General features: G+C 41.9%; 1 protein-coding gene across 7 annotated transcripts in view; it reads left to right on the forward strand.

Moving 5' to 3' along the window:
• Window positions 1–26,602, forward strand: part of SIPA1L1 (signal induced proliferation associated 1 like 1) — a 184,530-nt gene that overhangs the window by 12,520 nt on the left and 145,408 nt on the right. For 6 of the 7 annotated variants that reach the window (XM_048484057.1, XM_048484063.1, XM_048484062.1 and 3 more), the window contains one exon: window positions 20,176–20,271. The exons of the other annotated variant lie outside the window; for it this stretch is intronic. The gene's annotated coding sequence lies outside the window, so the exon portion shown is untranslated. The remainder of the gene's footprint in view (window positions 1–20,175; window positions 20,272–26,602) is intronic. 7 annotated transcript variants of the gene reach the window in all.

The following is a 26,602-nucleotide window of genomic DNA, read 5'->3' on the forward strand; positions in this document are numbered from 1 at the left end:
TGATTTTATGTAAAGTCTGCTCAACCTTTTTTTGACTTTCTGTAAAAAGCTCCCTGTTCTACCTTTTGTTTCCTATTCTATTATTAGGATAATTACAACTTGTTACAGTTAGCGTTTCAGTACCAGTAAAATATAGTAGTTTAGTGGGAGTACCATTGGAGCATCTGAACTGGGGATGGATGACTCCTGCCAAAGGGAAACAGGAAGCAGAAGAAAAATTTGATCTTGCCTCCCTGAGTAAAGGGTGGGAATCACCAATGCAAGAGGTCCCCCTGTTCTCAGAGGAGAAGAACCTTTATGGTGAGTATCCACCGGCCTATTTTTCTGACTATCTTAGACTTTTTGTGAGTTTGAGTACTTTTGCTGGGACTGAAATCTTACTGAGTTCAGCTGGTCCAGTGCACGTTTGAAGTGCTAAAACAGAGAGAAGGCAGCAGAGAAATGTCAGGGTTGATTTGTGATGGGACGAAGACTAAACTTCATTGTGTCTTAAATAATTACAGCCTTTAACGAGGATCTTGCCTTCCTTCAACTTACTTGATTTGTACATAAGAAAAGATTATTGATGATTTCTAACTACTGATATTTAACTGTTTAGAATTAATTATGATCATAATTCACTTGATTTCTCAGAAAGACAAAAGCCAGGGGAACTCTTCAGTTTCTGCAAAAATTCAGGAGGGAGGGATAGGGTCCAAATATAAATTTCCCTAGTTTGCAAACTGAGCCATTGCAAGATAACTCCTAATGAAGTTCAGCCCCGGTTTATAAAGAGCTCATGTTGTCTGTGTCACCTGCTTCTCCATTTTCCCAAAGATTAGCACTGCAGAGGAGATGACTGGGGGGCAGCAGGGGAGAAAGGGCTTTAGCTATAGCTTGGTTTTCATTGTTAAGGCCTGATCACATATGATGCATTACTGCTTCACTCAGCATGATCAGTCAAAGATAAGGCATCTGCCATCACGGCCTCCATATCAGCACTTCCTGTTGCCAGGACTCCTTCTAAGCAACATTTTGTGAAAAAGAGAAAGCACAGACCAGTAGGACAGGGGAAAGGAAGGTTTGCTCTCAAGGCCTTCAGTTTAGTAGTATTTTTATGCATGTAGGTTGGGATTTGGTCATGTCCAGATATGCAGCAAACCCTATGAAACATTATGTGGCTATTGTATGTGGTTAAAGAGTAAGCTGAATCTGTATATGAGGAGATCTCAGACTTTACCACAGTTTGCTTTTCAGCTGGTAGCCCCACTAGATAATGTACCATCAAGAGTGTCAGAACTTGTTCTGTTAAAGGGTTCAGATAGAAAAAAGAATGGCACACTTGGTTTTATGGCATGCGGAAACTGTATATAGAATCTTGGGTATTATGGTGTCTGGCAGAAGCTTGGCTTCCCCTACCTACTTTTCATTGTCCTGCAGCAAGCTATGCCTTGCACTTCGAGAACACCAGTATAATAATGTGCTTCTTCCTCATTAATCCTAACTGGACATATAAAAATTTCAGGAATCAAAAGCCATAGAGAAAAAGCTGGAAAAGTCAAAGCATATATGGTATTTTCTATCAAACCTAAACTTATCATTAATTACTTGATATATAAAAATGTGTTAATTGGCTACTTTATAGGATGTAATTTTCTGCAAGCAAAAATTAAACCAGCCTAATGCTAAAGCAAAAGAGAGCTTCAAACTACTGTATCCTGAACTACCTTAGCACATTTTGCTCATTCAAAAGAAACAAATATAAAGGTTGTTCCCCCCCCCCCCCCCAGTTTTCTTTAACATTTCAAACTTCTTCATGCTGTGTATTCTCAGTGAGCAAGACTTTGTCCTAAAAAGCATTTCACTCATCCAAAAGGGAAAAAAAAGACATTTCTTCCCCCCCCCCCCCGTGGTTTCCAAAATTCCTGTTTTAACCTAGGAATCTCCATGTCTGACTCTGTCTCTCAGCACTTGCATAACTTAAAAAATAAACTATGACAATAGAGAGGTTTTATTGCATAGTATTAATAAAAGGTTAATGAACTGGTATTAGAAAGGTCATATAACTCAGGACATCTGAAAGAAAGTCTTGTCACCCATTGGATAAATGTGTTGTATTGTCTCATATTTATATTACTCTAATTGCATATAAAGCTTTTATTTGTTTGACACTTTCTGCTGTTTATTTTATTACAACAGTTGGAGCAGTGCAAATTAGTTTACTATTGTAAATACTCAGCACACATTCATTATTCATACCCTATTCAAGCATTCTCTTTATCTAATGTGATAGGCTGCCAGCTTTTCAAAGTTAGCAACCTCTACATTTGTAACTTAAGCACTTGGTTTTTCCCAGTCATCACATAGATTTACTTTGAGAGGGTATTCATAAAACTTCTCTCCTTATGATTAGATCTAACAGTCTTCCGAGGTATGAATAAAGAAATTGGACTCTGTTTAAAAACAACAGCAACCACTCTGGGGCATGTTTATGTGTTCTGGAAAAGCTTTAAGCACCTTGTGAAATGCATGAGCAACAGTGGTAGGGTTTGAGGATCTGATTAGAATTATCAGATATTTGTGGAGGACTGTAGTAGTAGGTCTCAGCGAGGGTGGAGTTGAATGGGCCAGAAACAGCAGACTTCTATTAGAAATGTACAAATGAGGATTTTCCCATCCTCCACGATTTTATCTTCCTTTGCCTTGCAGCCCCCATGGCATGTTTCCTTTCCCTTCTTTTTTTCTGTCCTTTCCACTCACCAGCTAGCTATCTTTATCTCTGCCCCCATATCAGTTTCTCTTTTCTCCTTCTCCCTCTGGTAGCTTCTCCCCTGTGAAAACTCCAGCCAGGTGGAATGGTTCTGGTGAGTTAAGCATAGTTTTGTGGTAGGGGACCTGCAAGAACTTCTGAGGGGTAAGTACCTCACTTTTCCCTTTATCCCATCCACACATTTCCTCTTTCCCTCCTCCAGGCTGCACCTATATCTCCACCTTTCCCTGGTCCTTTCTACCCACAAACCTGCCTTTTATCCCCTCCCCTCCCCCATCTTCATCTATATTATTTCATTTATATCCCACTTTTCTCCACAATGAGGACCCAGGGCAGCTTACATCATTTCTCTCTCATCCATTTTATCCCCACAAAAACCCTGGGAGATAAGCTAGGCTGAGACTACGTGACTGTCTCAGGGTCACTAGTGAGCTTCCACAGCAGAACAGCAATTCAGACTGTGGTATGAAAATCTAACCACTACACCACATTAGCTGTTAAGGGTTGGCTGCTGGTGAACAGTAGCAAGCAACCAGGCCTTGTTGAGTCATGCATATTATGTGGTAGTAAATCACCTGGTTGTTGCTACAAATCCTGGCTGCAGAGAGCCCTCCCTCAGACCCAGCAGCCAGGAAAAGGGCCATGTAGTATGTTAGATCCCAGGTTGTCCCCTGGTTTAAAGGGCTACAGATGACCAAAAGACAAAGGAGATGCTGGACCAACAGCAGAGGAAGACTTGAAATAAATCCAGTAAGACACAGAAGAAAGCGTATTTTAAAGCATGCTCTATGACAGGGATGGTGGCCAAGAAACCATTTTTTTTCTGCTGCTATTCCATTTGCACAGCATAGACCAGGAGCTGTTCTGGCTGGTCAGAATTTGTAGGGATCTGGCCTACATGAGGAGGTGAGTTGCTCAGTGGCCTGCTGTGATTGTTTTACTCAGCAATTTTCAGATAAAATCTCTTACATCCCTTCCATCTTGGACTCTAAGTTAGAAGTGACAGGGTCAGATGGTGCCAGTGTGCCACCCTGTCCAGTTGTTTGGAATACTTTTCAGTTTATTCAGTGTGAGCATGTGGACAGGATCTTTGGACATTTCAGGCCTGTCATTTGCTTGTATGACCTTTGCTCTTCCTGTGGGGGGTGGAATGGTGGCAGGGAATGTCTGGCTGGTTGACTGACTAAATCTGAAAGATGCACAATGCTTCATTGAGGCAGAGGGTGGTTGCCTCAGTGTTGAAACAGGATATGGTATTTTTACTTCTAAAGAAGCCTACCTTGGACACAGGAGATTGTAATCACTATTGGCCAGCCTTAAATGTTTTTTCTTGAGCGAGGTGATATGGTGGATCTTTTCCAATCTGATTATATTTTAGATCCTTTCCAATCAGATTTTAGGTCTGGTTATGAAACTGAAACAGCTCTGGTCACCTTGCTAGATTACTTTCTTCAGGAGATGGTCAGAGGGAGCACAACTCTGCTGATTGTTCTGGAGCTGGTATTGACTTTCAGTATCATAGATCATGGACTGCCTTTCTGGGCTAGGATCAGGATGCACCATTCTGTGGTGGTTCTTGTCCTACCTGGGGGGTAGGAATTAAGATATCGCCCATTGGGGATGGTGTTGCTTTCCCCTTTAAGGAACAGGGTTGTAATTTGAGGGTGCTCTTTGACCAAAGCCTGCTGCTGGATAACCAGCTGACAATTGTGGCCAGCATTGTCTTTTACCAGTTTTGATCGGTTAGCCAGACAAGATCTGGTTGCTGTGGCACATTCCCTGGTTAATCTAGATTAGATTACTGCCATGTGCTCTAAATAAGACTGTCCTTGAGAAGTTTAGGGGAATTTCAACTGGTGCAGAATCCTGCTGCTATGATTCTGATTGAGGTGGGTCATATGGACCACATCTCTGCAGTTTTGGTCCATCTAGTCTGGCCCCCAAGTGCAAGATGGTGCTAATGACCTGTAATTATATGGTTTGGGACCAACATACCTGAAAAGACCAACAAATCCTTTATGAATCAATTCAGCCACTTTGATAGTCTTTGGAAACTCTGCTTTGACTACCCCCCCCCCCCTTTTCTGAGATTAGACAGATCCAGCCCCAGGGAGGGTCTTCTCAGTTGTGGCATCAAAATTCCGGAACTCTTGTCCATGGAGATTCATGAGTTCCCTTTCTAGGCGTCCTCTGCTACAGGGTAAGACTTTTGTTTTGTTTTGTTTGACTTTCCCTCATTGATCCTCCTTCCTGCCCAATGTTTTGTTGCTTTTATGCCTTTGTATGTATTTTAGCTCTGGTTGAATGATTGGTTGAATGGTTTTAAAATGCGATTTTGTTATGCATGTTTTAATTTGTTTGCTGCCTTGGAGGGCAGAAAGGCAGGATATAAAGTTTGTAAAAAGATACAAAGCTACAGGGATTCCTTTTACCCTTTTGGGGTTTTAACCCCTGCTCCTACTGTATTTTTTCTTTCTTTGTAGATTTTACCTTTTCCCACAAACCTGGGGTTTTTCCTTAGGTTTCAAGAAAGATTTGTATTGTCTAACTATGGCCCAAGTTTCTGGATTTAAGTATCTACAAATGGGACCATGTTAAGAACTGGATGTAATAAATAGGTTAATTGGTGTGAATACCTGAACCTGGGATGGTGTAAGAGATGTTGTCAAGAGACATGTACCTTACTGTATGCAGGTAGATTGGGTGAGAGGAGCCAGACATAGTTGCCAGATTTTCATTATGGTAAGAAGACTTATGGGTTATGCTGTAGACTGATTTGGCAGTCCCTCAGTCTGTTCCATCCCACATGTTTTACTTACTGGGCAAATAATGTACAGCACCCCATTTGTAATGTGTTATCTGGGACCATATTTAGTGACCCATAAAAGCATAGTTCTCACCTTCGTCCTTTCAACATCATGTTGGCTGTATTGAGTTCTTTATAAAGCATATGCTGAGGCTAGCAAGCTCTGATATAGCAACAGAAATGTAGAGCAGGAGAATTAATCAACTCATGGTGTCAGATTTAAGGACAGTGAAGGCTTTCAGGAGCATTCCACAGAGAGCGCACAGATTTGGTGAGAGATTAGAAGGCTCATTGTCCATCATTCAGCTTCACTGGTATTTTGCTGATAGTGGCAGTACTGCAATATGAGGATGGATTTAATTTATGCACACGCACATAACTATCAGCTGCATGCACCAACATGCCAAGTGTTTGTTTCAGATTTCAAGGCTTGTTATTAAGTATATCAAGTTTTCTGTGGGGGGCAGGAATACCCCATTATCTTGGAGGCAAACCATACTGTGCATATTGGTGCTATTATACTTTTGGTGACTTTTAGATTTGGAAGGTGATAGTAGGGCTAACATCTTTATAACAGAATGATTCTGGAAGACACATTTATAAAGGGACCAAAGATCCTATTTGCCATTCTGGTATTTGTTGTCCTACTTTAGTTGCATTGTTTTCTCTCTTTGTAATCCCACTTCCTGCCTTGTTTGAGATAGTGATGTCTGATATTGTTTTATAGTTTTCCTAATTTTTGTAATCCAACCATATGTTTATTGGATGTTTCATGCTGTTGGATTGCATTGTTTTACATTGTGGGTAATCTGTCCTGATTCTCAGTGAGAAAAACGGGTTATTAAAATATACAAAACCTTTTCTTCAATGAGTTAAGTCTTAGAAATAATTGACATGATCTGGTTTGAAGTGTTAGAGTACAGGCGAGTGTTTCTGTAAACTTACTGTTTGTTCACTTTTAATGAAAGTGTTTGTTCACTTTTCAGATGCTGTTGCAAGACCATGCCAACTTTAGCGGGCTTTTTAAAAAAGCCAGTTAGCACCATACAGTCTGTGTGACAGGATACATCTATGTTTAACCAAAATTTATTTCATCATGGAAATTCTGTTACTTGCATAATCCAATAAACTAACCCAGTATTCTCTGATCTTCAGTAGGTTGGCCAGCATTATTTGCATGCCGCTGCAAAAGCTGGTTTTGTACAATATGCTTCTTCTTTTCTTTCCATATATGCCAATGCCTCTACACATCGATTCCATAAAGTGGGACCTAATCAACCAAATCTCCTGGCCCAGATTGCATTCACCCAAGAGTTTTTAAGGAGCTCAAGCATGAAATTGTTGATCTTCTCACTTTAATATGCAACTTATCCCTGAAATCAGCCTCCACCCCTGAAGACTGGAAGATGGCCAATGTCACAACAATCTTTAAGAAAGGATCTAGGGGGTACCCAGGAAATTACAGGCCAGTCAGTTTGACATCTGTTCCTGGTAAATTAGTAGAATCTATCATTAAAGATAAAAGTATAAAACATGTAGAAAAGCAAGACCTGCTGAGGAAGAGTCAGCATGGCTTTTGCAAAGGCAAGTCCTGCCTTACAAACTTACTAGAGTTCTTTGAGGATGTAAACAGGCATGTGGATAAGGAGGAACCAGTGGACATTGTCTACTTGGATTTCCAAAAGGCTTTTGACAAAGTTCCTCACCAGAGACTATTGAGAAAACAGCAATGAAGGAATAAGAGGGTAAGTCCTCCTATTGGATTAAAAACTGGTTGAGAAACAGGAAGCAAAGGGTGGGTGTAAATGGGAAGTTCTCACAATGGAGAGATGTAGGGAATGGTGTCCCCCAAGGATTTGTTTTGGGGCCAGTGCTCTTTAACCTATTCATAAATGACCTGGAAGTAGGAGTGGGAAGCGTGATGGCCAAGTTTGCAGATGATACCAAATTATGTAGGGTGGTGAGAATCGCAAAAGATTGTCCAGAGCTCCAAGCGGACCTTTATAAATTAGGCTAAGAAATGGCAAATGCAGTTCAATGTAGCAAAATGTAAAGTGATGCACATAGGAGCAAAAAATCCAAACTTCACATACACACTACAGGGATCAATGCTATCAGTCACAGACCAGGAAAGGGATTGGGTGACTTAGTTGATGGGAATGTCAACTCAATGCATGTCAACTCAATGCATCTGAAAAAGGTAAACTCTATGCTGGAGATAATTAGGAAAGGAATTGATAATAAAACTGCAGAGATTGTCATGCCCTTATATAAAGCAGTGGTGCGATTGCACTTGGAGAACTGTGTTCAGTTTTGATCACCGCATCTCAAAAGGGATATCAAAGAGATAGAAAAAGTGCAGAGAAGGGCAATGAGGATGATTGAGGGACTGGAGCACCTTCCCTATGAGAAGTGGCTGCAGCGTTTGGGACCCTTTAGTTTGGAGAGGAGATGTCTGAGGGGGATATGATTGAAGTCTATAAAATTATGCATGGGGTAGAAAATGTCGAGAAAGAGACATTTTTCTCTCTTTCTCACAATACTAGAACCAGGGGGCATTCATTGAAAATGCTGGGGGGAAGAATTAGGACTAATAAAAGGAAACACTTCTTCACGCAACGTGTGATTGGTGTTTGGAATATTCTGCCACAGGAGGAGGTAATGGCCACTAACCTGGATAGCTTTAAAAAGGGCTTGGACAGATTTATGGAGGAAAAGTCGATTTATGGCTACCAATCTTGATCCTCCTTGATCTCAGATTGCAAATGCCTTAGCAGACCAGGTGCTCAGGAGCAGCAGCAGCAGCAGAAGGCCATTGCTTTCACATCCTGCATGTGAGTTCCCAAAGGCATCTGGTGGGCCACTGCGAGTAGCAGAGTGCTGGACTAGATGGACTCTTGTCTGATCCAGCAGGCTCTTTTTAAAAAAGTGTCTTACACTTATAATCGTGAAAAAAATTTTGTGAATTCAGCAAAATCACGACTGTTTTCATGTAATTTTTCCACTATGATTGTTTTGTAGTTTTTCTTTTACTACAGAAGTATTAAATTCCAGAAAAATATCCCTTAATTTTTAAAATAAGTGAGACTTTATGGCTTGTTGACATAGACAAAAAGATTTATTGTGTTGTATGCTTTTGTAGGCTAGATCCTGCTTTGGGGTGGGGGCTTGTGTGCGGAAAGAGAGGACTAGGCATTGTATAAAATGTGTTTCAGAGGTACCAAAACCATATGGTTTTTAATGCAGTTTTCCTGTTCTCCTTTATATTCACAAATTATTTTCTAAGTGAGTATTGTCGAAGGCTTTCACGGCCGGATTCAGCTGGTTCTGGTGGGTTTTCCGGGCTGTTTGGCCGTGGTCTGGACCCACTGGACCCGGAAAACCCACCAGAACCAGTTAAGTGAGTATTGATTCATATTGTTTCCTAAACCGAACTGCATACTTTCTGCTTAAATGTCTTGAAAACCCCTGTGGAAAGCCTTAAATATGTGTATAATTTGTTAGCGAAATAAGGCATTGAATGTTTTCTTTATATAATAGTTGAACTCCAAATCTAATGTATCACTGTAATTGTTATCATTGTCATCCTTAATAAGTGAATCTGTAGAGGTTGCAAGGAAAAAAGCAGATCTTGAAATGCTAGCTTTTTTCTTTTATCTGTAATAAATTCTGCTTCTGTATGACAACAGTGAAGAACTACTGTTAATTATCCAGAATATCTTGAACTGTAAGAATCAGCCCAGTATCAAGTAAATGAAAGTAAGCCCAAATGTGTTTTCAGCATTCTCAAAAGATGCTTGGCCTGGTGCTCATTCACTGTAAAGATATGAAAGAATTTGGAGTAGATACTTGAACCTTCTATTATATGTTGCTTAAAAATTAGTGCATGTGTTTACTTGTTTTCCTTTTCTTTTTCTGTTCCTATTTCCTGATGCATCGTGTGATTCATATTTTGAACTGTAATCTGTCTTGAATGCAATGGAAGAAAGATGATATATAAATGGACAAGATAAATTGTCTTATGGTGGATTTCTGAAGCAAGCATTAAGTTCCAGGGACTGAAATTTATCTTTACACTGGTGTGTTAAAACAAAAGTAATACTCTGTGCATTAATGAGGAAAGGAGAGTAAAAGGAAGTGGTGGTCTGAGTAGTATTCTTGAAACTGCAGTTTAGTTCTGCATTCCCTTGTATTATTTTCACATTGTTATCACTTCCATAAAATGTCGTTTTCAAACCACACTTTCACAACAGTTTTGCAAATTTTAGTTTGCTATTCATACAGCTTCAAAGAGCACTGAAAGCAGTTTGAAAGTGCATTATTCTGCATGTGCGGAATGAGCCATAGATTGGGGGGAGGTTGTGTTGCTATATGAATCCTGTGCTGTTGTACTCCTGAACTGACATAATGTTAATTGATGAGACTATGTGCTCTGTTTATTATTTCTTCATATTATGCTGATTAAGTTTGCATATAGGTCTGTTCAAGAGAGAGAACTGTTAGGATTTGCAAGCAAAGGGACAGTGGTAGCTATTATAGAAATTGTGTAGTCTGGTTGCTTTCATTTAGTTCCTGCATTGGAATTATTTTTTTCTGGCATTATCACATGGTTTCTTATGAACTTCCTTATCATACTAATAACTCAAGGAAGGCTTTTCCAAATCTTGAAATAGCCATTGATTTAAAGAGCAATAATAACTGGATGCTGATTGAAAACATTTTCTCCTCTTTCCTCCTGACATCACATTTGTAGCTTTTGTCCAGAGCAGAAAGTAAATGTTTATATAGTTATGAGAAACTAAGAGATGAGATTTCCAGAAGCTGCTCTGGTAGCTGTTCATCTTGCAGATGTAGTTTGCATGGTTGTGCCTTGGAAGAGCATATCTTTACAAGATTGATAGCCTGTTGGAAGTCCAAAAGTAGGTGTTTAAGGTGCAAGAATGGCCATTCAAAGGTATAATTTTGCGTCAGGCTGCAGTTTGGATCTGAACCTGTCCTTGTGCTTTAGGATAATTTCCTCTGATTTTCCCCATCCTGATGCCGCTGTACATACTACTACTCTCCTGAGCCAGAGAACATTTTGTAAGTGATTCCCGCTGTCCAATCAGCGAGGCAGGAAATAACTTTTCTTAGGCCCCTTCCGCACATGCAAAATAATGCATTTTCAAACCACCTTCACAACTTGGGTGCTGTGTGGTTTCCGGGCTGTATGGCCGTGTTCTAGCAGCATTCTCTCCTGACGTTTCGCCTGCATCTGTGGCTGGCATCTTCAGAGGATGCTCTTCGGATCCTCTGAAGATGCCAGCCACAGATGCAGGCGAAACGTCAGGAGAGAATGCTGCTAGAACACGGCCATACAGCCCGGAAACCACACAGCACCCAAGTGATTCCGGCCGTGAAAGCCTTCGACAATACACCTTCACAACTGTTTGCAAGTGGATTTTGCTATTCTGCACAGCTTCAAATAGCACTGAAAGCAGTTTGAAAGTGCATTATTCTGCATGTGCGGAATGAGCCTTACTCTTCCTTTTGGAGTGGGATCACCCCTTTCTTCAGTTCTGTTCCTGCCTCAAGGGGAATAGCATGTAGCTAGGTTACCTGTGCTAGTTTTTTCCCCTTGATCTTTGCCTAAAGAATATTTTTTTCCTCAAAGATTCTATATCTCTGTCTCATCTGTTTGCCTTCACTATCTTCCCTCTTAACTGCTTCAAACTATTCCCCCTTTCTCCCTTTCAACTCTTGCTATCAGATCCTCTGAATTGCATCAGAGGGGAGCTCCTCTGCTTCTACAATTGCAAAAACATGCAGGGACACTCTTTATGAAGACGTTCTCTCAGAGGAAGACATGGATTGCTCATTAACAGCTGTTTCATCTACTGATGCCATGGACATGCTGCAACAGACCCCCCTCCCCCACTTCCCAATATCACCCAGGCAGGGAAACTTCTCACTGGCCAAGTTTGTCAGATTTTTCCAACCTTTTCCACCTCAGGAATCGATGTCTGGTGTCAAGAAGCACTTTCCCTGACCCCTGTTATTTAAAAAACTTCTTTGGCAAACCCCTTTTATAAGGCACACCAGAATAATAATATTCAGAGATGTAAAACTTAAACAGCCTGGGGAATCCACTATAATGGTGGACAGAAGGGGGTGGGATAATAATGGAACTGCTGCATTCTACTAACTGGAGCCTCTAAGTTGATTTTGATGGGAGACGTATCTGCAATGCATGATAGTAGTCTAGTCTCAATGCGCCTGTGGTGTGGCTTCAGGTGGCCAGATCAGCTGATGTAGGGCTAAACAAAGTTGGGGGAAAGTGATTTTTCCCCCCAGCTGGATTAATTTCCTTCTCCAGCTGTAAAGCTGAGTCCACTATAACCCTAAAGCTGTTGACAAAGTCAGCCTGGGCCAGTTGAAACCCATCAAAAGTGGGAAGCGTAATGTCTATCAAGACCTGAGCATTCCCAGCCAGCATTACTTCAGTCTTCTCAGAGTCCAGTTCCAGTTTATTCAGTTTCAACTTTTACCCTTAGTCATCAGGCAGTGGCTCAAGACTTCTGTCCCTTGATATTTAGATGTAGACTACTAATGGTGTACATAGAGATTGAATACTGTGAGGGATAAGACTGCACCCTGTGGATCAAATCCCATGTTGATGATAATTGGTCTCCAATGGCAACTCTTTGAATATGGTCCATGAGGAATGATTATTAATATGCACAGAGCCAGACAGAAATCTATTGATTTCACAGTTGCCCACCTTCTCTCAATACATATTACTGTAAAAAGAACCTAGGATATTAAACTGTTCAATTAATGCAACTAATACATTTCTGTCTGACTTGTCATATATGCAAGATCACAAACAAGATCACTTGTGAGGCTAGGAGACACAATCTAGTCCAGAACTTGTTTTTTCCAAATAAATTTATTTCCAACCAAAGATCACTGACATGTACATCAATAATAAGCTGTTACACAACATAAATATATGACAATTTAACAATCCTTACTAAATATTTATTATTATTATTATTATTATTATTATTATTATTATTATTATTATTATTATTATTATTTTAATTAATTAATTAACTAACTAATTAATTAATTAAATTTCTATACCGCCCTTCCCCGAAGGGCTCAGGGCGGTGTCCATCATACATATAAACAATTAAAATCTAATTCACCCCCAATCCCAGTTAAAACCATATTATATTATAATATTAAAATTTGAGATAAACGTGACCATAATAAACATTTGTAATTTGCAGCAGTCTGACAGCATATGCATAGTATTTCACCTCAGAAACCATAATTTCCCCCATATTTTACACTGAAGTTTTTAATTCTGATATGGTTATGAATTTAGTTGCCAGAGTCTTTTTAACATCTTTGCATTACATTCCAACTTCATTGGAAACCTGCTGATTTTTAAAGGGAACACATAAAAATTGAAAAAAAATTAAATCAATTTAAGTCGAAACATTTTTAAATTCTTTTTTTTAAATAAACTTATCTGCACATGGATATGCCTTATACTGAACCAAACCATCCCCCCTTCAAGGCCAGTATTGCCTGTTCTTACAGGCAGTAGCTCTCCAGGGTCTCAGGTAGAATTCTTTCACATTACCTATTATCTGGTCCTTTTACTGAAATAGAGATGCCTGGGATTGAATCTGGGACCTTCTGTATGCAAAGAAGAGGTCTTCCATTGAGCCACCTTGATAAGAGCAAAAGCTATTTTTCTTTTAAAATGAAACCTCCGTTTTCTTACTGTTTCCAACAGCATATTCTTGTTATTTTTGTGCTCCTGCAGAATCACAGCATTTATACTAACCAACAGTTTGGCAACTTCAGAATTCATCCTCTTCTATTTTTGAATGTATAAGTGCAATTAGAGACTTTCAAAACATAGACAATTAACTTGTTGGGTTGCCCTCAGGGGACTACTGTAAAATTAACAGGCAAAATGTGTTGATGTTGGATTATTGGGGGGGGGGGTTATGTTGTGGAGCCAGTGCAGGATTGTGCTGCCACAGTTGTCCCCAGTTTCTGTGCAAGGAGGACCTTTGCCAGTAGACGGGGCAAAGTCAACAGTGGCCAGGCACCCTTCAGCTCCATGATGGGGACACCCAGAAATCAGGTCCACTGGAGGGCTCCACTGGTGTTCAATGACATGCCACCATGGGGGAGGGGCAGGACATTCCTGGGGACAGAGCTGACATTAGTTGGCTTCCACCTGGGTTTTCAGGCAGTTACGCTGTGGCCCAGGGCTTGGACTTATCCATCTAACCCTGTGGAGGGTTTTTTGTAGCAGTGGGGATCGGGGATTGCTTTTTCGGCCTCCCTGTGCTGCTGGAGGCAGTGGGGTGGCATGGCAGTGCCACCATCCTCAGCCACCTTAGCTATGGATTGGGCTGTCTGGATTGCAAAGGCGAACAAAACTAATTTCAGTACAAAGACACTGTTGCCACACTAGCAGAGAAAAATATGTACACTGATCATGAAATTCCTTGAAGTTCAAAGTAGGATCAAAGTAGGAGCAGCAGTGGCGTAGGAGGTTAAGAGCTCATATATCTAATCTGGAGGAACTGGTTTGATTCCCAGCTCTGCCGCCTGAGTTGTGGAGGCTTATCTGGGGAATTCAGATTAGCCTGTAGTCCAGGGGTAGGGAACCTTTAACACTCAAAGAGCCATTTGGACCTGTTTTCTACGGAAAAAGAAAACACTTGGAGCTGCAAATAATTTTTGACATTTAAAATAAAGATAAGACTGTATATATTGGGTTTTTTAACCTTTTACTCCACTCATTCTGAGAAGCACATGGATTCGTCCGCCCTGCTGCCGGCAGGGCGGGCAGAAAATAGAACCAGCAGCTAGGAAACAAAGCCCGCCACCGGGAAAGTGCCAGCCCAGCTCTCAAACAGGAAGTGACTGAGGAAAGCCGCGGTGTGGCCCAGCTGGCCGCGGGCAATTGGTGCTCCTGCCCTGCTGCCTGCAGGGTGGGCAAGGATGAAGCCGGCGGCTCAGCCTCGCTGGCCGCCGGGAAAGCGCCCGCCCCGCTCCAATGGGGTGGACGAGAGGGAAAGCCCACAGCATGGCCCAGCTGGCCACGGGCAGTTGGTGCGCCCGCCCTGCTGCCTGCAGGGTGGGCAAGGATGGTGCCGGCAGCTCGGCTCATGGAGCCGCAGTGCAAGGGCAGAAGAGCCGCATGCGGCTCTCGAGCCGCAGGTTCCCAACCCCTGGGCCCTGTACACTCCCACACGCGCCAGCTGGGTGACCTTGGGCTAGTCACAGCTTCTTGGAGCTCTCTCAGCCCCACCCACCTCACAGGGTGTTTGTTGTGAGGGGGGAAGGGCAAGGAGATTGTAAGCCCCTTTGAGTGTCCTACAGGAGAGAAAGGGGGATATAAATCCAAACTCTTCTTCTTATGATTATGATTATTTATTTTTATTTAAATATTTGATTTTTAAACTGCCCTCCCCCAGAGTTGATATGGTGTTAGAGTTGAATTTTTATGGGACCCATCCAGAATTGAATGTTCTTGATCAAATTACTCACCATTTCTCAGCGGAATAATAATTAGAAAGCGTATAATATATGGTATGTTCCTAGTGTTCATATGTTTCGTATACATTATTGCGTAAACATTATTGTATACTTACAATAATCCTTACAATGTTCTAAACCAGTGGTGGCGAACCTATGGCACGGGTGCTCAGAGCCCTTTCTGTGGGCACGCGCACACAGAGTTCGTCATGTGGGGGGATCCCCCCACACATCTAGCCTGGCCTGGGCCACTGGACTTGATGTGCATGCACCTCAGCGAGCAGGGAGGACTCGGCTGGCGGGCCTGGTGCCTGTGCTCCAGGTGGTTTCTGCCCGGGGGGGGGGGGCGAGGCAGCAGAGATGCTAGAGAAGCGCAGAGTGGCACATGTGGGACTTGCTGGAGGCTACAGCAGGCTGACCCCTGCTTGAGGGGGTTATTCAGGTTAAATTGCTGTGTTGGCACTTTGCGATAAATAAGTGGGTTTTGGGTTGCAATTTGGGCACTCGGTCTCGAAAAGTTCGCCATCACTGCTCTAAACCAATAGTATTACCTTAAATTGTAGATGCTGGGAGAAAGACCAAGAGTTTTATTGTTGTTGGTTTTGTTCAGTATCACAGCTCCCAGTTCTTTAGCTGGTTGTTGGCCTTTCATTACAATTCGAGCCTCACCCGGAGGCCCTGGAAGCTGTAATGTGTCAGTGTAGTATTCATGCAGATCCCAGCAGGGCTGCCTTTTGAATCTGACAGATGTTAATTTTGTCGATGTGAAGACGTTTCAAGTGCTGCCCTAGCATTTTCGGAATGACGCCCAGGACGTCTAATACCATTGGGACGACCTCAGCTGGTTTGTGCCATAGACGCTGAAGCTCAATTATTGTTTGTTTTATTATTGTATTATATTGTATTTTAGTGAATATTGTAAGCCACCTTGAATATGCTGTAGAAAGTCAGGGTATAAATACTTTTAATTAATCACATACCTCTGAAGATGCCAGTCATCAATGTGGGCGAAATGTTGGGAGCAAAAACTAGCAGACCATGGCCACACAGCCCAGAAAACCCACGACAGCCAGTTGATTCTTGCTGTGGAAGCCTTTGATGATACAAATGGGTGAATGTTAGGCAAACCAAATGCATTTCATAGTTGATGGCAAGGACTTCTTTTTCACTGCTCACACTCCAAGGTACTTCTTTTGCTCAGTAATACAGTGTAATACAGAGAAAAAATATTGAAATTATAAAAATTAATCTGTCATGGTTAAAAGCTATGTTTACCCCTTCTCTAAGTTTGAGGACTCTGCAGGCAAGCATTGACCTATTGTCTCATTTTTGGGGACAGTGTTGTAAATCAGCAAGTTATTAATCATGTATCTTGGTGGAACTGTCAGCTATCCAACTTGGGCAACGGTTGCACCAAGTCACAAATTTTCATACCTTCAGCGCATAGTTCATTTTGTTGTGTAGGAGAGTTGGCTCCTGGCAGTCTAGTCTGTAAGGGCATATCATTAGCAAAGTTAATGACTAGGCAATTACTAACTAGCTTAACTTCAGAGAAATAATAATCTTGAATGTTTGATCTTTTTGTTTTTGTTGTTTTTCTCTCGGGGTATTATATCATAAGTAGAAGAAAAGCAGTATATTTTGGGTGGTTGGACTAGTCTTGGTGTGAAAAAGTATCCCCATTTGAAAACTATTTTCACTGGCATTATTCATTCATTCTGTCTCTTCATTGAAATTATTCCATTCTTTCTCAAATTATTGCATCCAATTATGCCTGTTTTTCACTTTGGTTAGTCTTATTGTGCAGGAAATGGTGGTGGTCCTCGCCAAATCTTCCCAGGATTACAACTGGTTCATGGATTCTCTCTGCTTTCCTTGAGCCTCATAAAATTGTTACAGAATTAATCCTTTTAGTGCAAAACTGACTATTCTCTGTTCCATGTAAAGATGATAGTAGGTTGTATATTCCTCCACCACAGAACATAGCATGCCAGACCTTCTTGGTTGTAGAATTCTCCTCCTGGGTCCTAGTTCCTACCCAGCCCTTCTCCTCCCATCCGCTTGAATAATTAAAAGTAAAAATACGTTTTGGCATAAATGCTGTTGTATCAAAGTACTGTGTTTAATAATGCACAAAATAATGGTTTTGACAAAAGCAGTGCATAAAAATGAATGATAATTCTCATACTCATTCAGGACTGAATTCTGATGAGGAAGCATACAACGTTCTTAACTGCTGTACCTCAACTGACCAAACTATCATATTTATGTGAAACATAGTATAACTGAATGAATTAACTTGTTATAAAAAGCCTCACTCCAAAATAAATTCAGAAATGTCTCCATATGTAAACACTTCTATATGATGATCATTTGTCAAAAAGTTGACATGTTAGTATTCAAGAATAATTTTGTCCTTGAATCCAGTTCATCCTGGTCCCTTAGGACACTACAGAGAGCCTGTTTTCCCCCTACCATTGGCACTGCATGCATGGGTAATCATAATTCCAGAAGGGTAGTCCTGTTAGCCTGGAGAAGCAAAATAAAACAGGAGTCCATTGGTGCCTTACAGACTAACAATTTATTCCTGAGTAAGATTTTTGTGAATCAGAGCTCATTTTATCTTCATGCATCTTTCTGACTCATGAAACCTTATGGTACAATAAATTCTGTTGGTGTCAAAGATGACAGTGGACTCCTGTTTTATTTTGTATAGGCATTCAGTTTGCCAAATCCCTGTACTAATGGAAGGTTGGTGCCTTCTGTATCTCTGTCCAGCCCCCCTCTCAGTGATGTAATGTGGTTAATTGAGTTGATGGGGAAGCAAGGCTCCGTGTGGGCCTGGGATGTCTGCACACACCTCTGACTCCTTTTAGCAACTTGGAATGTTGAGTGTGCACAGGCTGTGGTGAGGAAGAAATGAAGCTACATAATATTCTACAGGGATCTCTTCATGCAAATTCTGTGCCTGCAGTGGACTGGGTCAAGCTCTATCAGTGTGTGTATTAATTAGTTCCAGAAATAATTAGGTACTTATGATTGTTTCTCTCTTGTAATTTTTCTTCAAAACTATTACTGTGAGAAATGTCCAGACCATAATGTTTTACAGATCCACCTGATGAAGCAAATGCGAAATGTGTAGGGATCTCAGAGTGAATGAAAATGATTTCTCCAACTGCATCACTGGGGTGTTTTTTTTTGGCTTGTATTTGGCCATCCTTTTGTTACTGATTATAAATCAGTAAACCGTTTATGTACCTTTTTTTGCAAAATTCCTAAGTGTAATCACAAGAAAAACATTGATTACAACTTTGAAACTGCCAAGCTTGCCTCATATTGTGTAGCATCCGTTCATTGCTGTTAATTTTTTTAATCCATCCTTTCAATTGATTTTCCCTCCCACAGAGCAATAAACCACTGGAAGATCATATAAATGTATACAACAGTACACAAGCCCTAGTTTATATCACACTTATGATGATTCCAACTTTTTTGCTGTTGTATATCCAAAGAATGTACACATTCATGAGAAAGTAAAAAACAGAGCACAGTCCTATACAATACATGAAATAATTTACATATGAGTAGAAAATGTCCATATGATGAAAGAAATATAGATAAACATCAGTAGACATGCTGCCTGGTTATCTTGCTTGTTTCATAGATATTTCCACTTCTTCAGTCCAACTTGGCTTGCTCGCTTTTAAGTCCTGGTACACCTTCAAGATGATATCTTGTGCATATATTCATTCTTAGTGTGTTTGTTGGACACTGTAACATTTTAAAATGTTATGTGTGTGTTTCTTTAAATTGAGAGGTAAGTTGTAAAAGGAAGGAAGGGTGAAAGGGGGATGAGACAATAGAGAATGACTGACGGGAGTCGGTCTGAGATAAACTGAATATCATGTGCTGAACTGAGAGAGAGACATTCTGTGCTGAACTGAGAGTTGATCAGTCAGTGAGCTGTGTAGAGAAAGATAGAGACTGTCAGGGCTAAACTTATAATGTTATATGAAGTATAGAATTGCCAACGAAATAGGTAGAAACCTTGAGAGACTAGAAAAGGAGTCAAATCCTAATAGGGTCTCAGAAATTTAAAGGCGTGAGAGAGTGGATGTCCCCTCAGCAGAAGTCATTGCCTCAGTTTGTTTTATTTTTTGTAAATTGTTTCTTGAAATGTTTAAGCTAACGAACATGCATAAATAAACTTTTATTTTGTTAAATGTAATCTGGAATCCCACACTAAAAATTTGCTCAGGACCACATAGCCCTTCAAAACTGCTATAAAGCTTGGACACACTGTTTGGAATAAAATTCCTAGTGGCAGTGAAATATAAAGACAGGAATAAAATAAACATTATTTCACACATATTTATTTACAAAGAAATAAGAGAGTGGCCATTGTAGACACAGTTATGGTAGATCTGAGAATTGCTCTCCAACTGATATTTATATTTCTTTGGTCATATGGACATTGTATACTGATGTGTAAATTATTTCATGTATTGTATAGGACTGCGTTTTCATTAAATTATTGCATTTTATAGAACTCTATTGTTTGCTTGGTAGCCTAGGTACAGTTGTATTTCTCCTGGAGGAGGAGGACATCACATATGGGATTTCCTTTCCTCTACTATTAGGAGGCAGGAACTCAAAATTCTTCACTTCCTGTACTGTCCTCTGCTCTCCATCCACCCTAGTTTAGTTCCTGCCTTTAATAGGAGAGCAAGGTCTTCGCAGAGCTCAACAGCCTTAGTGTTTGTGAGCTTTGGATTCTTCTCCGCGTTTTTCCCCTCTTGTCTTCTGGTGTACTATTTGTCCCCGGTCTGATCCTCGACGTGTGCATTCCCCCCCTTCCCTCCCCCCAAGGTTGAGTTGCATTAGAAGATCAGCTGTTCATACCTGATTTCAGTGTCAGAGGGAAAGACTATTCTGCAGATTCTAACTGCATAGGTGGACCACAAGGGTTCATCATATGATCATTGTTTAAAAATTGAACTTTACTATGAGAAGAAGGTCAATGCACTTGTTATAAAATAACCTTCTCCATCTTCCCCATATTTTACAGATGAAATACGTTTAGAGTATATCACACAGTGGTACTGGCAAAAGGAATAGAAACATCAATTCATGTTAGTGAACGAGGAGAATAATATCGTTTGAGGTAAGATTGCTAACTTTGCACTAGGATAACTTAATTTTTTGTGTACAGTATGAGCTTTTTAAAAATTATATCTGGGAGACTGGACACCATCAGGATTTAAATATTTGTCTTTGGTTAACCTTTAAAAAAGAAAATTTTCTGGTAGCAAGTGAGATCAGGGCTGTTTTATCAGATTTTATCAGGGGGGAGATTGTCCATAACAAAGGCTTATTCTCCATGAGGTTTAATGCGATGATTGTGGATGTAGTTATAATTATGTTATATCAAAGAATATTCTAAAGAACATGTTAATTTCTAATAGCTCATTACTGGAACATTGTTATTAGTGGAGGTCAGAATCTTACTGATACAACTTTTTTTTCAAATTAATGGATTTGTACATATCTGGTTATAGAGAACCACTTAATTATCTACAGCATTAGTCACTTGGGGCCTCATTAGATGAGACACTGAATCTCATGAATGGGTCTGCCCAGCATTCTTAAAGGAAAACACTTATGTGAATCTAGATTTGCCATCCTCCAGGTAAGGCCTGGAGATGTAGCATTACAGCTGTTTTCCAGACTTCAGAGAACAGTTCCTCATGAGAAAATGGCTTTGGAAGGTGAACTCTATGGCAGTGAGGTTCCCCTCCCCAAAAACCCACTGAGGTCCCCCTCCCTGAAGAAACCCCTTTTGTCTCTATGCTGCACTCTGAAATCTCCAGGAATTTCCCAACCCTCAATTGTCAGCCCTAGGTGGAATTCCCAATTCATGTATATCCACAACATGAGCTTAATCCTCCCACTATTTGTGGTTTGCAGTCAGAACTATCCCTCCTAGTTTGTTTATAGACTTGGAGGGTAAAAACTCCAGATATTCTGTTTTTTCCCCTCCTGTTCCAAGATGAATCAGTGTGTTGGGGTAGTTGATTGTTGAAGGCGTTGCGTGTGTGTGTGTGGGGGGGGTGGCATTAATCCCATAACTAATACTAAAATCCTTATCAGAATTAGAGGCCTTATGCGGCTATTTTTAAAAAATGATACATTCATTAAAGATCCCTCGATATTTCACTTAATTTGTTCATATTTGAACTAGTGAAGTACCGGTGTTTGTCAGGAAAAAATGCATGTGGTTTGAAAATCAACTGGAAACTGGAGTGGGTGATCGTGATGCTTCTTTGTACGATGCAGAGGCGTGTGGGAAGGAAATGGCGGCCGGAGACAACTCCTTCTCCACCCCCCCACACGTGGCCCCGTCCCCGGCTTGCCTGCACAGGGGCGGTGCACAGGCGAGGCCCTGCCCCAGAGTCTCACCCCCTTCTTTTAGCAGGCCCAGTCCTGCCTTGGACTATCTTTTCTAGTTATGGTGATCATTTCAACAACATACCCATGAGCCTTTGTTAAATATGCAAATTGACAAAGAGGCGTACGCCTGGGGACATGGGTGACCTCCATGGGGTGACCCCATGTCCCCAGGCAGATACGCCACTGGTAGGATGCCCTTTGGGATACAGATAATAGAAATACTTCAAGGCTGAATATTAGTTTTCAAATGGAATACAAAAAGTTCTTCGGCTACTTTGCTTTAAACTTCTGTTTTTACTTTGAGATCTATGAATGTTTCATAATATGCAGCATTTCCTAATTTGAGATAGTTTAATATAAACTTGAACTGCCTCCTCAGTAACAACTTGAACTCCCAGGCCTGTGACAGTCAAGCTGAAAAGTTTCTAGTATTTCCTTTTCTTGAGAGGTGGGTTACGGATAAAAAAGGGTATAGTTATAGGTAAAAAAGGCATTCATTCTTGAAAAATAAAGCACTTCCTTACTTCTTGGTAGCTATCCATTTAGAAGCAGAAACTGTTAATGGCAGAGGAGTTATGCCTGGACTACACTTACTATGTTGAGCAACATTCTGTTCCTTTAACATTTATTCTCAGGCTTTCAAGTATAGTGACAAAATGCTATATAATTTTTTAAATTGATGAAATGATGGAGTTCTCATACAGTCTTAAGAGGAGCTTCAGGTTTTGTAAAGCTATTGAGTAAATATCCAAATAATGTTCACTTGTATTTTCACTGTTTTTCAAGTACTGTGACACATTGTGGGTAGGAGAAATGTAACTGAAAAATCCTGGTTGTCAAACATTTGGATTACATTGGAATTGCAATATTATTAACAATTGTGTGCTTATTACTATGGTCATAAGGGTAGGTAATCTATTACAGATTTTTCTAATTAGCTTACTCCTGTAATACAAAGATTTTATCTGCTGGGGACCACCACATGATTATTTTGGACCATGAGAAGCAAAGGTTACTACTGATGATGCAACAGCAGTCATTATGGACTGCATGTCTATTTCCTTACAGATATTTTGAACAATTTTTAATATATCATTTTAACAGCTCTTACGCTGTGTGAGAGAACCTTCTGGTGCCAAAGAGTCATTCTAAATAATGTAACCACAGATCTTTGCCCTTCTTAGGAGCAGCAGTGGTGTAGGAGGTTAAACGCTCGTGTATCTAATCTGGAGGAACCGGGTTTGATTCCCAGCTCTGCCGCCTGAGCTGTGGAGGCTTATCTGATGAATTCAGATTAGCCTGTACACTCCCACACACACCAGCTGGGTGACCTTGGGCTAGTCACAGCTTCTTGGAGCTCTCTCAGCCCCACCCACCTCACAGGGTGTTTGTTGTGAGGGGGGAAGGGCAAGGAGATTGTAAGCCCCTTCTAGTCTCCTGCAGGAGAGAAAGGGGGGATATAAATCCAAACTCTTCTTCTTATAACATACTGTATATACTCGCATATAAGTCGAATTTTTTAGCACATTTTTTGTGCTGAAAAAGCCCCCCTCGACTTAGATGCCATCTTACCACAGCTGAAGAGAAGCTACTGATTCACAATCTTCAAGGGAAGAGCAAGTCTTCAATGATATACTAGTTTAATGGTAGCAGAATCTCTAAAGAACTTCTGACTCTGAGCTACTGAATTGTTTCTAGTTCTGAAGCAGAAACAAGTGACACATACTTTGCTGTCATCCCTGTAATGTCATAACTCAGCTTGCTAGATGAATGTTATGTCATGTTTTAATATGTAACCCTTTTGTAACAAAATCTTTAAATTAGTGGGTAATTCAGTTCAGCGGAAAATACTTATTCTCTTGGAGGCGTTGTAAGGGTTTCAATGGTGTTGATGGACCGTTCCAAAGACGCGTTGCAACGGCAATATATGCAGAATCTATCGGTCCATGATAAGGTCCTGGAACACTCCAAAATGGACTTAGAGCGTCAATGCGAAAACGTTAAGGCCATGCGTGCACAAAGTGAACTAACTGCAAACATTCAACGAGACGAACTGGCCAAACTGGAGCGAGAGAAAGCAGCTTTGCATGCACACCAGAATGCCTTGGCTTCATAAAGGGGAAGAGAGACTTAACACGCCTTGGAAAAGGAGCTGAGGAAGCTTGGCCAGGACAAGATGCCCAAGCTGGAGTCTGCCCGTTACCCGGTGCAATTTTAATGCGCCAGAGGCGGCAGCTTCTGGAGTCCTGCTACTCCATTATCTGTACCACCTTCCAAAGGCCTGCTCCCACCAGAGCACCAGCGGCGCCGGCACCTGTGCGCTCCCACCTCCACCACGATTCCGGCTCTCCCTGCGCCATGCAACCTGGCGTAACCGCCTTGTGAGGCTCCGAGGGCACGTGGAGAGGATACTACAGACCCTCCGATACCTGCCCGTTTCGATGGGATAGCTTCAAACTCCTACTTCATCCTGCAACAGCTTCGATGCCCACATGGAGGACTATGGCGATTTGTACCCGGTCTGAAGCGAAAAATACGGGACATCGGTTTCCGTCTTGGACGGATGCGGCTGACAGCCGACTTTGGTTTGTAACTCTTTTTTGACCTGCAAGGGGATGATGCTGCTATACGCGGTGCCTGCGTTCCTCCAAGCGCCAGGGCTGCGGCTTCCAAAGATCGGATGCTGAAAATGAAGCCATCCGCACCATTAAATCTATTCAGCAAGGCAACGGCTCTTTTGCGAATTTGCCCGTGTAATTCCGATGGCGGCTGCTGGAGCTCCCCTCCTAAGGTGGCCTGAAGCGCGCATGAAATGTGAATACTTCACCGGATGCCGTCGGCGGCAAACTCTGCTGCAGCGGATGTTCCTTATTCAAGATCCCATGCACTATTGCTGGAATGGATGAATTGGTGGATCTCAAAGTGGCGTCTCGTTTGGATGCACGGCTTTCGGCGCGGGCATGCGCTAAACCAGCTACTCCCTACGACCACCTCTGCGACTTCGCCATAAGTCAAGCCCAGCAGTCTCTACTGAAAACCACCTCCGGCGCCCGTGTCGGCCGTTTTGGGATTATTGCCTTTACTGCGGGGAGGACGGGTCATCTAGCTGCAGCAACTGCCCGAAAAAACAGAAGCCAACGCTCGATGCGGCACCCCATCTGCCAAACCACCCGGCGTAAATCCGGGCAGCCTCCGGCGGGCTCGTCTAAAGGTTGCGAAGGCGACCCAGAAAGAAGAAGAGAGAAGTGGCAGATTTTTGCCCTCATCAAGCAGCCCATGGATATGGGTTTCGAAGCTCAGATCACGGTGAGGTGAAGCGAAGCAGCTCCCGATGCGATTCAAAGCGATTCTGGCCAACCCCGCTAAAGCACTTTCGTATTATAGCCTCAGCCCTTAGCGATTCTGGAGTTGCTCCCATTGTTTAATCTTTTGACCCCAAGTGGCTGAAAGAACTTGGATTAGAACCGAGTTCCCCCTAGCTAAGCCGTATTACCCGTTCACACAAATGGGCCGGCCCCTCGAGAGGGCGAAGGACGGCCCAGTTCAAAAGCATAACCAGCAGTTCTCCTCCGGCTCGCTGACCATTGGGAGAAAATTAAGTTTTATTCTGGCCCCAGTGGCCAAAACACTCCATTGTCCCTGGAAGCATGCCATGGTTGTTGTTGCATAGACCAAATATCGACTTTGGAAAGAGCGGATCTTAGAATTCACTGAGAAACCCTCCCTGTGGAGAACACATGAATTGGGGGGGGATAACTTTCACCTCCCTAATGACATACACCCCTGGCCCAGATCAGCTGTTGCTCCCGAATCCACCGGCATTCCACCAGCTTACCAGGATTTTTTAGCCAGAGTATTTCAGGAGCAAGAATCGCGATCAATTGCCACCCCATAGAGACACTGACTGCCGTCGTGTACAACCGGGGGCTCAACTGCCCAAGAGGTAGAATCTACGCGCATGAGTCCCAATGAGGGAGAAGGAACCGTTGCCTTCTTAAGACAAGGAATGCTGCTTGCTCTACGCTTGATTCATGCGACGAGCTACCAAAACCACATGCTGCTCCTGTATTATTTGTAAGGGCCGGATCTTTAAAAGGCTCTCATGCTACGGATTACCGAGGACTCAATCACGGAACCCTGTCCAATAAATACCCTTTGCCTTTGATCAAGGACCTTTTAGATGCATTGGGCGAGGAATGATATTTTTTTACTAAGTTGGATTTAAAGAGAAGCATACCTACAGAGTCAGCAGGATTCGCGGAGAGGCTATGAACATTTGACTACATTTGCATTTAACACAAAATTTGGACAGTATGAATACTTAATAATGCCATTATTCGGGTTAAGTGGGGCCCCGGGCTTTATGGCCCTCATCAGCGAAGTTCTACATGACTTATATACAAAGGGAGTAGTTGTGTACTTAGATGATGTTTAATTTATTGCAAACCCTGGAGGAGCATGAAGCCTTGGTTGAAGTATTAAGCGGCTTGCTCGACAACTCCCTCTTGGCCAAACTTTCTAAATGTTGTTTTCACTAATCCTCCATAGTCTATTTGGGCTACGAGGATCTCTTCGAAGTTAAAATGGATCCTGCTAAGATCGGAAACAGTCCTCCAATGGCCTGCCCCACCAATCGGAAGAACTCCAGTCTTTCCTGGGGTTTGCTAATTTCTATCGTGACTTTATACCCCAAGTTGCGCTGAACTGACTCTCCCACTCCACAGACCTCTTACGCACTAAAGGTAAAGACCCACAGGCTGCCAAGCCCAGGGCCCCTTTCTTGGTCTAAGGAATGTCAGACAGCCTTTCAACATTTGAAATCAGCTTTACTACCCGAACCTATCCTAAAACACCCTGACCCAGATCTTCCTTTTGTGGTTCACGTGGATGCCTATAGGACAAAGCTTGGTGCAGCCACTGTTGCAGAGAAATAAAGATGATAGGCTTGTTCCGTGTGCTTATTTATCAAAAAATTCTCGGTGCTGAGCTCAACTGGACTGTAGGGGATAAAGAGACTGCGACCCATCAAAGTGGCAGCTCTCACT

The sequence above is a fragment of the Sphaerodactylus townsendi genome, linkage group LG02 (genome assembly GCF_021028975.2).
Source record: "Sphaerodactylus townsendi isolate TG3544 linkage group LG02, MPM_Stown_v2.3, whole genome shotgun sequence".
Classification (NCBI taxonomy): domain Eukaryota; kingdom Metazoa; phylum Chordata; class Lepidosauria; order Squamata; family Sphaerodactylidae; genus Sphaerodactylus; species Sphaerodactylus townsendi.